Raw genomic sequence first — 15,577 nt, 5'->3', positions numbered from 1 at the left:
CCTTCTGTTCCTCTACTGACCACTAGAGTCCGGATCTGGGCCACGTTTCAGATGTTTCAGTAGCAACATCCAGGGGCGTCACTAGGTTTTAAGGACAGGGGGGGCTTAGCCCCCGAGAGATGCACAGGTTATGAGCGAACGTAGCACACGAGCACAAGCTTTTCCATGCAACAACACTGTCCTTATGTGTTTGTGCCATCTCATGCATGCCAAAGATGACTAAAGCTTTCTTCCAGTTCTTGCAACCACTACTTACCAAACTATAATGTTTGATGTTTTTGCCAAACACTCTACATGGTTGGCAGAATATTCTAACCAGTTGTGTTACAGGTCCATATTCAGTACTCGAGTTGTAAAAAAGAATCAGGGGGGATGGTGGATTTTATCATATGGGGACAGATAATTTGTGCTGATTACAAATAATATAATATATTACAAATAATAGCACTGACCAAAACACCTGCAGAAATACTGCAGGAATGACATAGCAGCAGTTAAATGCAGCCTTCTGTAAGCTTTAAATATCCACTGGGCTTACATCAAATACATCAAAACACTACAATAAAAAACAGTTTTCTGAACTTATCAATATGACTCTGTCCTTCACAGGATAAGTAACATGGATCACTGCAAAAACTCAAAATCTTAACAAGAATATTTGTCTTATTTCTAGTAAAATGTCTCATTTTAGTAAAAGAAATCTCATTACCGTAGACTTAAAACAAGACTCATCACTGGGAAAAACAACAATTTTCACCTGTTTCAAGTAGATTTCCACTTAAAATAAGTAGAAAAATCTGCCAGTGGAACAAGATTTTTTTGCTTGTAATAAGAAGATAAATCTTGTCCCACTGGCAGATTTTCCTACTTATTTCAAGTGAAAATTTACTTGAAACAGGTGAAAATTGTCAAATAAGTTATTTTTCTGGTGATGACTGTAAATGTTGAAATAGCAGTAAAACCACATTCATTGATGAAATGACATAAGGGATGGAAAGGGGGGATGGCAGTTTTACAGGGGGGATGATTTTGACCGTTTTTATTTCAGGGGGGATGCCATCCCCCCTTATCCCCCCTCAACTCGAGTACTGTTCATAGGGATAGAGGAGTGATTATTATTAGTGTATTATTATTATTTCCACTGATGATAAACACACCTTGAATGACATCAGTTCGATTTTTCAGAGCTGAAACTTGACAGAAATCAACATTATGCTAACAGTTTAACTTAGTGTGCTAGCCAGGTTTTTATTTATCAAAATGGGGAGCACCTGGTTCATTAATTACATGGGACTCTGCTGTTAGCTGGAGCTAACTAATTGTTACTACCAGCAGTGATGAAGACTTACTTTCTTGACAAACCTGCGTATATCCAGTTGTCTGTGTGTGTGCAGCAGTAGCTAGTGTGTCCGTATGTGTAGATGCAGCGGAGTGTAAAGTGGCATTGAAAACGTGGACTGGATTTTCAGTAATATGGGCGTTTTCTATAAAAAACTGGAACGGATTGGGTAACGAAGCACTGACGCTACCTTAACACTGTAAAGTGAATGGGACCAACAGATTTATGATCATATTTAAGTGAATAGTGACAGGTTTATATAATTATTTATTTAAAATAATATTCATGCGTATTTATATTGAATTGGTCTGCATTTTTTGTAAAAAAAAAAAAATAGAATAAAAAAAAAACAAAAAAAAACACCAAATTATTTAGGGGGGCTTAAAGGAGCTTGTAGAAGGCTGATGAAGAAGGCTGTTGAAGAAGGCTGCCCTTAAGTGCACAGCCCTCTGTGTGTGTGAAGGGGACTGCACATGAAGATGAGTCCACAACATTCATTTACTTGTGGCAGTGCTGAACTGGTTAACATGACACTGTTTATGTACACATATCTTCAGTACCGATGTATACCTACCTACCCTCAAATACCAGACCATTGTAGAATCAGTTTATACAAAACCTTATATATTACGCCATGGCATGTAAGAATTTGAACTAAGATATTTAAAACCTAAGACATGTATCAAAAGTATAAAACTCAAAAATAGTAGTTGAAGTAAGTTGATGTTTTTATTTAGAGTTATACAGGGAAAGCTAGTTTTGAGAAGTTTACATTGTTTTGTGTTAATGTTCACACTATTTTTGTGGATATTCAGATTTAACCCCGAATTGATCATTTTGTGAAATTGATTGAAGGAATGGAGAAAACTAATCAACCAAATCTCTTATGAAAGGTGCCACATCAAACCTAGAACAACACATACTCTAATCAATAACTCAAACTTGTCAAAACAATTTTCACTTCACAGACTTTGAGTAAAATGTTGTCTTGTCAAAAATACATGATGATGAATGTTCATCTCTCATGAATTAAGTGAAGTACTGTAATAAAGATGTCATTTTGAAAATGGATATTGTCATGTACTATAGAAATATTTGACCCAGAGGCACTAGCGGATCCAGACGAAAGTTTTGGGGGGGGCCAAATCGAGAAAAAAAATCGCAAAAAGCATAGGATTTTAAGAAAAAACGGCCAAAAGTCGGTCGTTTTGGGGGGGGCCAAAAGATACTATTTGGGTTTTTGGGGGGGGCTATGGCCCCGTTGCCCCCCCCCCCCTGGATCCGCCAATGCCCAGAGGTAATCACACATATATAACTCAGGTGTCAGCCGTTTTGAAATTCAATATGTTGGCTGATTTATAAAGATACACAATGCAGATTGTAACCATCGGATTCCTTTCCTCCCAAAACATACATTTGGACACCAGAATCGAGTCAAAACCAGCATTAGACCTAAAGATAATCGAAAATGTAGATTTAAAAAAACGGCCATTTTGAAATCCAATATGGCGGCTCATTGGTACAAAATATGCGATGCAGATTGTTTCCATTAGATTTCTTGCCCCCAAAAACATACATTTAGACACAAGAATCGAGTCAATAGCAGCATTAGACCCTATTACCATTAGAGATAATTGAAAATATAGATTTCAGATGGCGGCCATTTTGAATTACAATATGGCGGACATGAAGGGAGAATTCCGAGTGGCTCAATATCTGAAAATGTTTGCCATATATCAATGTACATTTGTGCCAAATTTTATGCTTGTATCAAAAAATGCACAATCCTTTTGAAATTTTGAGCTAAACCACCCCACTATTGAGGCTCCTTTTAAGAAATGAGACTCTCTAGCGCCCCCCTTCACCACGACGGCCGTCGGGGGTACTGCAGCCAACAGTGAAGCCGGCACGGGAGAACGGGGAGAACGCACATGCAGCGTCATGTGACGTCCCATCCGCAGCCCAGCGCGGGAAATTCGGGACCGAATTGCAGCACATTTTGCAGCACACAGCCTGTTCAAGGCAAAGGAGAGATACACTAGAGGGCTCATTCTTTTGGGTTTGGAACGCTTCATCTGACATTATTACTAGAAAACTTAAAACATATACGAATTTTTTTCATAAGCCCCTTTTACACCAAGCTGGTTCCAGGGCTGGTTCTGGGCTAGAGCCAGACTTAGCACCAGTTCTTTGGTTTTACACAGCCTGAGCACCGGCTCAGCACCGGCTCCTGGCTCTCAAAACTGGTGCTACAGGAGTACCAGGTCTTTGCTGGGCCAGGTCAAGAACCACGTTACGTTGGGGGCTACGTGCTTACGTCGGGGGCTGGGGGCAGAATAAACACGGAAGCGCGCCGTTTTTAAACAACGTAGCGGTGAAGACGGCGGTTAAGTTAGCAGACTCTTTTATTATTACATCCATTTATTTAATAATGGATGTAAAACAGAAGCAGCAGTGGTCTACGGTACAATCCATCAACAGTAACGTCGGCGGGCTCCGTGCCCGCCGATGGAGCGGAAGCCTCGTCCAAGCCCGCGGGGAAGCGTTCCAGCCCTGGGACGCTTCCCCGCGGGCTTGTACGCGAGGCTGCCGCTCCATCGGCGGGTTTCCCGGCCCGCGGGGGACGCCTCCCAGCCCGTTCCCAGCCCGCGGGGTCCCGCCGCTCGATCCGTGGTTCCTCCAGCCTTCAGCCCGCTTCCGCTTCGCAGCTCCCCGGGAGCATCTACTCATTCAGACTTGGATTACAGTATTCCATTAGGTTTATATATATATTTTTTTTTTTATTTAACATGCACAAATATAATTTATACAACTGCATAAAGCAGACAAAGTTTCCCAGCCCGGGTCCCCGCCGCTCGATCTGTGGTTCCTCCAGCGTTCAGCCCACTTCCGCATTGCAGCTCCCCGGGAGCATTTACACATTCAGACTTGGATTACAGTATTCCACTAGGTTTATATTATTATTTTTTATTTATTTAACAGCTAAGCTAATTGTACCGGGAAATGGTGACGTATACAGTAACGTGATGACGTGGCTCTCTGGCCAGCTGCTGGCCAGCACCAGCTTGTGTAAAAGCAACCGGTTCTCAAACGGTTCTTACTTAGAACCAACCGCGAACCGGCTCTAGCACCAGCACTAGCACCAGCCCTGGAACCATATTGGTGTAAAAGGGGTATGAGCGTCTAATCCCCCGGGCCTCAGTCTTGCACCCTGGACCATCATCTGACATGCTGCACATCAGTTTGGTTCAGCTTCCAGCGAAGCACCAAAACTGAGGAAAGGTAAAAGCAGCGGGAAGAGAGCTGCTGATCCCAGGGTCGTGACTTTGATCCCACCAGTCGGCGTTATGTTTTAATGAAAAAGTTTCCCCAAGTTTTTTAGTGTTATCTTAAAAACCTTTAAATGCTCTTTTGTGTAAATAGTGTAGTACTGTAAATTAAACAGCACTTTTTATTTGCCAAAAAAGCTTTATTTTTAAAACTTTATTGATTAACAGCTTATTACATTTTGTTTTCTGTTCTCGTGATACATTGAAATACATTTAATAAGCTATACTGTATACTACATACTTGATACAGTATATTTTAAAGGGGACCTATTATGGCATTTAATGTCTATTTTAAACAGGCCTTGAATGTCGCGATGACGCGAATGACGCGATACACCGCTATGAAAAAGCTTAGGAGTTTAGGCTGATTTATGGTTCCGCGTTACACCAATCAATTCCATTGCTTTATTTTCTATTGGACTGTCCTAAGTGGACGCAGCGACGCAGCGGCCACTGAACATTTGTTGGACGCCCGGCTGCTTCTATTTTCTTCCTGTCGCTCGCGTTGAAAGCCGGTTGAAAGCGCTGTAGGAAACGGTCACGGATGGGGAACGGCTGATCCAGTTAGTTGAAATGAGAAGTTATCTCTATGATTCCTCCTCATTTCACTACAAAAACCTCAATAAAGTGGCAGCTGCTGGAGGGAGATGGACGGAGAGCGTCCGATGTCACGCAGTGCTACGATAGTCGGACACACGGTTTTATAGTTGTGGGCGTGGTTTGCATTTTGGTTACGTAACGAAAATGGGCCGAATCTTAAAGGCTCGTAGAAGTCACATGACACTGGACGGCTCATCTGGGCGGCTGTACAGACACTGCAGAATTTGGTTGCTTTCCTCCTTCTCTGAGTTGGCAGGCTGAGGGGAGACCACTTTATATATGTTAAAGCAAGAGAAAACGTGTTTTTCATAATAGGTCCCCTTTAATGTCATTAATCATATCCAGTGCTTACTTTCACAGCAAAACTGCAGCTCAAACTATAGTATTTTTTAAAGTATCTTTCCTAAAGTACTTTCTGGGTGAAGTAAGTGATAAGTTGTTCCGAGTGTATCATAACATTATTACCAATAATTCACAATCAGCAGCAGCAAATAATTATTCACTGTAAAAGACCAAATATTTATTTATCAACAATTAAAACACAGTGATTTAAACATTTAATGACGAGTATTAGTGCAAAATATTGTAAGAAAACCTGTGAACAATTTCAGCATCAGTTGGAAGTCTCACTTTTCTTTTCCTTAAAACAAAAAATGTCTTTAAATCCTTGAATTTTATGTTTTTGTTTTTATTCACAATAGGAATAAAGAGCTGTATTATCATGGAATGGAATATAAAGGGGTGCATGTTTATTTCTTCCTCTGAGGGAGCAGGATGGGTGGAGGGAGTAGGCTGGGTGGGCAGAGAAATGGGTCTCATCTTCAAGCCCTGTCACCAGTAAGTCCAGACCGTCCTCATCCATGAAGCCCTCATCTTCCTCCACCTCACCAGCATCCACATCTTCCAGCAGGCCATCAGTCTCTTCCGAGTCAGGCTGGGGTTGCAGTGGCTTCCCCGTGACTGAGCAGGTAGTCAACACCCAGCAGATCACCTATCCACAAATAACAAACACACAGATAGTAAAACACTCCTTTACATGTGTTATATATTAGTGACTTCTTACAATAGTTTAACTAAACTGTTTTTCCCTTCACAGATTGTATTTTGAAATACCTGCTGGAGGTGTGAAGTGTGGGACATATTCTCTTCCAAGGTGCGGTGGTGCGACGTTGGCTGAACCGTTCAACGTGAGAATGGAGAGGGACGAAGGCTATACGAGGAGAGATGACGACTGACTAAATAAGCTGTTAATCAATAAAGTTTTAAAAAGAAAGCTTTTTTAGCAAATACAAAGTGCTGTTTTTAAGATAACACACTGAAAAACTGTATTTATGGGAATACTTTTTCATTAAGACGTCACATAGTCAGTACTCGAGTTGAGGGGGGATGAGGGGGATGGCATCCCCCCTGAAATAAAAACGGCCAAAATCACCCCCCCCTGTAAAACTGACATCCCCCCTTTCCATCCCTTATGTCATTTCATCAATGAATGTGGTTTTACTGCTATTTCAACATTTAGAGTCAACACCAGAAAAATAACACCAGAAAAATAATTTGAAATACTTGAATACTTGAAATACAATCACTTGAAATAAGTAGGAAAATCTGCCAGTGGGACAAGATTTGTCTTCTTATTACAAGCAAAACAAATCTTGTTCCACTGGCAGATTCTTCTACTTATTTCAAGTGAAAATCTACTTGAAACAGGTTAAAATTGTTGTTTTTTTTTTTAGTGATGAGTCTTGTTTTAATAGGCTAGTGACAATGCCCCAAAAAATGTGACATACCCCTACCAGGGGTAGAACAAAACCTAACAATGTTTTTCTTCATCTCTAAGGTCTCCAATATATGAAATGGATTCTTAGGTTCAAATATTTTACTGCAAACATTGTTAAATTGATACATATTGTTATGCACCCCAAACCTAAAAAAGAACCAAAATACAGCCTGGCCGTATGGGAGTCAAGATATATAAACTCATGTAGATTAATAACAGAAGCTCTGACAGCTTTGAAACTTGACATAATTGTGGTCAGGAAGTTGCTTTACCTATTAGAAAAACCTGGATGTGAATATCTTGATGTATGTATCATATAAAGACCTTTTAACACTTGCCTAAAATAAGCGGACATGCGAAAAAAGAATATCTATGCAGAATGTTCTCATTTATATTATAGTTATAATTGTCATAGAAACACATATCATGGCTTGTTGTAAAGATGGGGTTGTGCTGAATCCAGTGATACCAAATATGTTAAGATACCATGCATAGGCAGTGTGGTACATCAATCAATGTATGAGGTGTCCAAAATGAAAGAAAGTGAAAGATTGACATAATCAAGCATCCACAGCTGACCAATTCAATATTGCTGCAAACTAAGCAGGTAACTTGCAGATATATATGATGCATTAAATTCATTATACACTCATATGACACCTTTTATCCATACTTGAGATAACACTTTAATTATGGATACATGTACTGTCATATATGATGGCTGGTTGGAATATGTGGTTATGCTGAATCCATCAATATCAAATATGTAAATAGCATGCATAATCATCAATCACTAAATATAAAGCTGTCCCAAATAAAGGAATATGTTGCATTAAATAGCAATGCAACATATTCTGTACTGTACTGTACTACACTGTACTGTACTGTGTGACATCACCGGGGGATGAGTCTAGCTAAGGCTTACGACTCAGCAATAACACACACAGGAGACAAGGTGACAGGATTGCAGTTTGGCCTTAATGATCATTTTAATAAAACTATAACTAAACTTCACACAGTACAAATAAAATGACTGTCTCAAATTAAACAAATGTTCATCAAACAAAACACTCTGAGGAGGAATGAGCCCTCTCCTCACGCTGAACTCCCCAGCTCTTTGGCTGGTGTTTTTCATGGGCTGCTTTTGGTAGCCATCACTGTCACTCATCCACATTATCATCAGTGACAAAGTGGGTCATATTTGGGCAGTCTTGGAAAGAGCAAGAGCAAAACTCAGTGCAAGTCAAGCCCACTGAAAGACACTTGCATTTGCTGGTATTATTGCAGTTTCCATCTTTACAGTACAGGTGGGTGATGTCTCGAACCTCTTTAGGTGCTGGTGCATTCTGGCACATGACAGGTTCAATGGACCCATCTTGTCTGAGCCTCCATCCTCTACCAACTGTGTTCCAGAGAAGAGGCGTGGCCAGGTGGCTGTTACACCGCACTGCTGTTTGATATAAGGCTCTTAATACATGTTGCTGGAAGGCATCTTCTGTTGGGGGTAGATTTGCTGCTGAAGAATCTGTGGTAGATGCCACTATGTACCTCAGCTCATCTAGGTTGGTGCAAGGACGGCCATTCTCCTTTTTCTTTTGGCCATACAGTAGGAGGGCATACTTTCTTGCCGCAGGCAAAGCTTCCTCTAGGCTTCCAGACAGTCCAAACTTGGCCATTTCCTTTAATTCAGTCAGATGGGTCTTCAGTCTTGTGAAGGCAGTCGTCTTCCCAATTCTGTACAAGCTGCTTGTGGTATCACAACCTGTGAGGGCGTGGCACGCTGGTAAAAACTCACAAAGAGCTGCTCCAAGACTCTGAGCGATTGAACAAAGTGGGACAAATCTTTCCTTTAGACCATATCCAGAGTGCATGAACATTTCTGAGGATCCAAACATCCCTTTGCTTGAATAGTACACAAGCAAAACCAGTACATCTGTATATCACATTTGACAATGAGACGAGATTGTGACTTTGCAAGGTGTATTGCATGTAACACCAGTCTTGTGTCAGCCTCCTCCTGGTCACTGTAAAGATCTGTCAAGCAGTCAACACCTGATTTGCTAACCCTCTTGACCTCCTCGCCATTTTCAAAGCCACCTACCAATATGACTGTGTTCTCTGGAAAGATTCTCTGCGGCCCAGTACTAGTGATGTAATTGCTGACAAAGCTAAATAGAGCAGTCTTGTTCCCACTGATCCTCAGGTATTTCTTGTAGTTTGGAACACTTGCTTGTCCTGTAATAATATGTGTTCGCCTGCTGGTTTGGATATTGCCTCTTCTTTGCCTTTCAAGGTCTTTGAGTGATGATGGTCATACCTGTCAAACACTAAAACAACACAGCTGATTCCTTCCTTTCCCATTAACATTGTGATCTTATTCCAGATACACTCACCCAGGTCATTGAATGTCTGAAAGCCTGAATCATGGAGACTCTGCAGAAGAGCCATACCGGCTTTTGTTGTCTTCCTCATGCTTCCATCATCATAAAACAAAGAGGGTGGGACAGTAGCGAGTTCATGAGACATCACAGTCTCCATGGACACCTCTCTTTGTTTGGAGACAGCGAGTACCCTTGAAAGAGCACATCTGAGTCCATCTCATCGATGGTATGGCTCTTCTGCAGAGTCTCCATGATTCAGGAATCCATTTCATATATTGGAGACCTTAGAGATGAAGAAAAACATTGTTAGGTTTTGTTCTACCCCGGGTAGGGGTATCTCGAAAACTAAAGCCCTTTTTGACAGTTTGTCACTAGACTATAAGTGTAATGAGATTTTTTAACTAAAATGAGACATTTTAACTAGAAATAAGACAAATATTCTTGTTAAGATTTTGAGTTTTTGCAGTGATCCATTTTACTTATCCTGTGAAGGACAGAGTCATATTGATAAGTTCAGAAAACTGTTTTTAATTGTTGTGTTTTGATGTATTTGATGTAAGCCCAGTGGATATTTAAAGCTTACAGAAGGCTGCATTTAACTGCTGCTATGTCATTCCTGCAGTATTTCTGCAGGTGTTTTGGTCACTGCTATTATTTGTAATATATTATATTATTTGTAATCAGCACAAATTATCTGTCCCCATATGATAAAATCCACCACCCCCCCTGATTTTTTTTTACAACTCGAGTACTGCACATAGTGACTGGTGGGATCGAACCCGCGACTCTGGGATCAACAGGCCTCTCAAGCAGACTATTGATCTGCTGCGATCTGCTTTTTATGAACGTGAGCAGTGAGCAGTATTTAAAGAAATTAGATATTGTGTATACTTGTGCTTTGCGTTTTATCACCGGTTGCGGCTATCAGGTACATCACTGTTTTTTGTATGCTGCTGCCAATTGTCCTTCTTTACCTGTCCGTAGACTCTCCCACTGGCTGACTTTTATTTATAAATCCATTTTGGGACGTCTCCCTACATATGTGTGCGTGCACATGTGTAGAAACGTCAGCCATTACGGCCTGCGCTCACAGAACTTTATTCAAATGCAGGTCCCGAGAGCCAGAACTGAACTGGGTAAAAAGGCGTTCAAGTTTTCTGCCCCCGACCTGGATGATGCGCAGAAGGACTTGAAATTGGTTGATCCAGTTTCCTTGAGTGAATTCAAATCAATTTTAAAAGACAGAGAAATTAGCTATGTATCAATATCAATATACTATTGTTTTACTATTGTCCGGTCAGCTGCTTGGCGGCGTGTGAATGTGTGAATGTGCGCAGCGCTTTGGCCTGTAGGAGGAAGTGGGAAGAGGAGTGGGAAGAGCTACACAAGTGTAAGCCATTTTGTACGGTGTAGGTGATTTATCTTAATTTTTTTTTTTTATCCTATTTTAAAAGTTTTGGAGAAAATATTTTATAATACGGGTAATATGTGGGACTACTTCGGTTGGGAGAAAAAAAAAATTCGACTCCGGTGGGACTCGAACCCACAACCTTTGAATCACTGCTCAAGTGCTTGACTAGAAGTCCAATGCGCTATCCATTGCGCCACGGAGCCACCTGTTGAACGTGGAGTCCTATACCCCTATAAATGTGGACCCATACAGATACATGTTATACATTATTATTGCAGTATTTTAACCTTTATTGAACTAGGTTTTTTTTAGAGAAACCTAGATTCTAACCTACAGGAATTACAAACAGCTACAGCTACATTTGCTGTAGTTTCGGCCGTAAACACCGTTGTTAACCTGCTCTCTTCAGTGACCCTTTCGCTGTTCTGACCCTTGAGGTTTTTTGTGAAAATCTACAAAACGTTTGTCTTGCATTTTTATTCGGGCTAAGTGCGACTAGCGAAGTGTTTATTTGTAAAGCAAAAGCCTTAAAAGATGCCGACATCCTGCTTGACTAAAGCGCCTCCAAAATAAAAGCAGGATTTAACCGAGACGGTGGATGATGGACACGTGACAGAGTACGGTACTGTAGATTAGGCAGCTTTATTTGTAGTATTGATTTGTGTATTTCATTTGAACTAACTGCTGCGTTCCATTTACCTCGGAAGTCGGGACTCGGAACTGGGGATGACGTCACAGCCGAGTTATCAGCGTTCCAGTTACAAAGTAGGTAGCAAATTTGTAGTTCGTATATACCACGTGAAAAATGTAAACGACACTATAGCAGCATATATATGCCGAACAATACTTGTATATGACTGATTTAGTGTGAGCAAAACTAGAATGAAGTGCTACGAATTTTTACAGAGCTCTCTTCTACTGTTTACAACCGGGGCAGCCATCTTGGAATGTGAACTCGGGGGTGGTGAAGACTCTCCCACTTTCCCAGTGGGAAATCCCACTTCGAGGGGCGTTCCAGTTGAAAATCTGACTGGGAACTAGGAAATCCCCACTTCCGAGGACAAATGGAACGCGGCATAATCCTTTCCCGCAACTCTTGCAGGTTCATTTGCAGAAAAAAAATCACTGATATAATTCGGGCTTCTACCACTCAAGGATTTAAAAATAATAGTAAGATGTCTAATCGTAGATATCTGCTGTTTGAGAGTATCGTAAATATTGTTTTACAGTAATCGGACCTTCATTAAATAAAATGATGATATCTTCCAAATGCTTTTTTACCTTAAATGTTTTTAAAACGTCAAAAGGAACTTATTATGAAATCAAGCTTGTGACTTACACAGGAAGCCGTACAGAGAAAGTGAACAAATTTGATGTAGACGTCGTTCAATTCAGTACTATTTAAAGCTAAACTTCACCTTGCTACATTTATTTAGATTTTAAAAAATCCAAAGAGCAAGATTCGACATGGATTTTATGTTTTATTCATGTCAAAATATTATCATAAGCTCAAAATCTAGTTGAATTATCCTTTCAATGCTTCCTCTCACGTAGCCTACTCAACTATGGAGGGGATGATGACAGAATTAAAAATAAAAGCAGAAATATATATATTTTAAAAGGAGTGAACGAACGAATGTAAAAAACAAGGAATGCACGTATAAGGAAAAGGAAAAATAAAATATATACATTTCTGTTTTAATTGTAATGATGTCAGTTTTGGTCCTCCATTAAAAACATGGTTCTTCTCAGTACTCTTAAATATAGTCTGGAAAGTGCACTTTAGTAATAAATGATACATGTCCTCCTAGGAGTAAGGAAGAAAACGAACCCCAGTAAAAGTTGACTTGAATAAACATTGGTATAAAGCAAGCATATTTGCCCTTTCTCATGTTGTTAACAGTATTAAACACATAAAAAAAAATACCTTAAGGTAATTTAGAACAGCAAAAAATGTGTGAATAAATGTGCGATTAATATGCGATTAATCGCGAGTTAACTATGGACAACATGCGATTAATCGTATGGCCACTTGCTAACATATTCATACCACTCATTAATAGGACACGGATCTAGAAGTCCATTTGTTTTATGGCCACCTTTAAGTCTAGGTTATTCTTGGTTATTCTTGGTTATTCTTGGTTATGACAGCCAATCACGTTCCTGCATGTATCCAAGAATTAACCGAGAATCAGGGCTCCTCCAATTTCTGGATGTCCCAGCGACATCCAGAAACTGACCAATCAGGAACGAGTACTGGCCCGTCCGCGATGCTGAGGTGCAGAGGTTTTTTCCGCTTTACACTGTTGAGAAAAATAAACCTGAAAATTGTTCTGATTACAGGGAACGCCCCCCAAACGCATATTTTGGCGTTTTCCTGACATTTCAGAAGTAAGTACAAATAAATGAACATTTTTTTTTAAATAAAACGATCTGTGCCCTAGCTCTGTTACGTACATGCAAACAACGGAGATATTACCTGTAAAGGTTGTTTTGGGACGATATACATTACAATGCAGTGAAATAAAAGATAATAAACTCTTTATGAACAAACTTTGGAAAATTATAATGATTGAAAATAATAAATAGGAGTTAATCAAATGACCATGATTTGGCTTTGTAGATCAATCTAACAAAATATAAAGGAGTTTTCCTCCAAATTGGCAATACATATTTACCACTCATTGTCATAAACCATAGAAATGTCCAATCTCTGGTTTTAATATTAATAACAACAGCATAAATAATTAAATACAGTGTATATAGTAGAATGTGAATAAACTAAAACTCCATCATGATGGTACTTGCAGGCATTCCTTCACTGTTTAGCATGAGATAATCCACACTACAGTCTTAAATTTGTATTTTGCACAGTTACACATGTATGTGTCTGCGTGACTGATGTTCCAACTGTAAGAGTATTGCATTTTATTCGAACACTTTTTATTTTATTTTTGAATCTAGTGGGTTTTAGGAGACGGAAGGCCCAGAGGGGAAATCCATGGATGAGACCCACAGCCCCAGAGCAGGTCCAGGAAGAGGCCAAAAAACGTTTGCTGCAACACAAAGGAGACCCAGTTAACAGGAAGCATTTGCTGGGTTTCTTTGAAATCCAGTTTGGTGCGTTCTGAGGGCAGACTTTTAAACAGCTGCTTACCTGGTAGCAGGTATGAAGAGGGACTCCACTGGAGGCAGCAGAGATTCCAGAGGCCGTGAAAAGAAAGTACTGATCTTTTTATTTATTTCTTTTACACAGGTACAGCAGGCGCAGCAGGGGACAGGAACAAAAAATTCTGCTCCAGGGCGTCCCAGCTCCAGATTCAACCATGGCTGCCCCAGAAAAACTACCTCCAGCGGTACAGAAAGGCCCTTCCTGTTTTCAGCCAGTTCATCTTGCCTCCTAATACTGCTGGGGAAAGTAAAACTGAACGGGAGGCCGCAACCCCAAGCCATCTTCCCAACTCCACAGCCCCATCCACAGCTACACTTCCTGTCACAACTACCACCTGGCTACGTTGTCCCGTCAGGGGCTGCATCCTCACAGGTGACGGCTGCACCTGGATCTTCACAATACGTACTTTCTTACATTCCATTATCGTTGGAATGTAAGAATACCATTATCATACCATTATCAACTCAGACTCAAGCACACAATCAAAGCGGACATAGGAAACAGGGAAAAGAGCACACAGCCCAAGGAAAGAGGAAATACACAAGAAAGACGGATGTGATTATTTGCAGCAAGTGCAAAAAAATCCGAAAAATGCCATCACAGCAGTATTTCGGCAACTGGTACTCAGGAGAAACAGAGACACAAACATATGATGAATGGAGGGCTGTATTTGGGGAAAAGGGGCTACAGAATAAGCAAAAAATAAATAAAAATGAAAAAGAGGACCCTCCTGCATCTTAAAGTCAATTAATTGTCTTTAATTTAGTAGGTGGTAACTTTTTTTGTTGTGCTGTGTTTTTGTGTTTGGGTTTAGCAGCTTTTTTTTTTGTTTTTGTTATTGTTATGTTTTTTTCTTAAATTATTTTTTAAAATATTAGTAATTACGTGCCTTTTTACATCTTATTGTAAAATATTAGTATTGTAATGTAAATATGAGTAATAATTACGTGCCTTTCTACATCTTAAAGTTACAGGTACAATTGTTATTGTTGTTATTGCTGTTTTATTTTACAGTGTACATTTATATTTATATAAGTTATAAGAAGTTTATAAATATGACTACGCATTTATTGTGAGTTGTACTGTTTCTATTGTTATTGTTTCATTAAAAAGTTGTATGTTTATAAGTGATTTTATGACTTTCTTCCTCTTGTTCCATTGTTACAGCAAAATCAAATGGTAATATTCTTTAGAATCGATACAGGGCTAACCGTCCCAAATTGGACATAGCCAGTGGCGTCAATTCAGTTGAAGCTAAGGTATGGCAAGGTTACGAGTCACAGAACTTAACTAGAGTATCAATCAACACGTCCAGCCATTACTCATCACAGAAGTCTGCTATGGAGCTTATCTGTGTGGTCAAGAAAACTGGAACTTTTTCAAATGCAGTCTCGCTCACTGCAAAAACTCAAAATCTTACCAGGAATATTTGTCTTATTTCTAGTTAAAATGTCTCATTTTCTAGTCAAAAAATCTCATTACACTTAAAACAAGAGTCATTACCAGAAAAATAACTTGACCATTTTCACCTGTTTCAAGTAAATTTTCACTTGAAATAAGTAGAAAAA

At 39.8% G+C, this 15,577-nt stretch overlaps 1 non-coding gene across 1 annotated transcript; it reads right to left on the bottom strand.

Moving 5' to 3' along the window:
• Nucleotides 1-10,948: 10,948 nt before the first annotated feature.
• On the bottom strand, nt 10,949-11,040 carry trnar-ucu (transfer RNA arginine (anticodon UCU)). Its single transcript is given in 2 exon segments — nt 10,949-10,984; nt 11,004-11,040. It is a non-coding gene; the product is annotated as a tRNA-Arg (tRNA).
• Between the last annotated feature and the right edge of the window lie 4,537 nt (nt 11,041-15,577).

Source organism: Cololabis saira, chromosome 1, assembly GCF_033807715.1.
Source record: "Cololabis saira isolate AMF1-May2022 chromosome 1, fColSai1.1, whole genome shotgun sequence".
In the NCBI taxonomy this organism is placed as follows: domain Eukaryota; kingdom Metazoa; phylum Chordata; class Actinopteri; order Beloniformes; family Belonidae; genus Cololabis; species Cololabis saira.
This window is presented reverse-complemented; position numbering and strand designations above follow the sequence as displayed.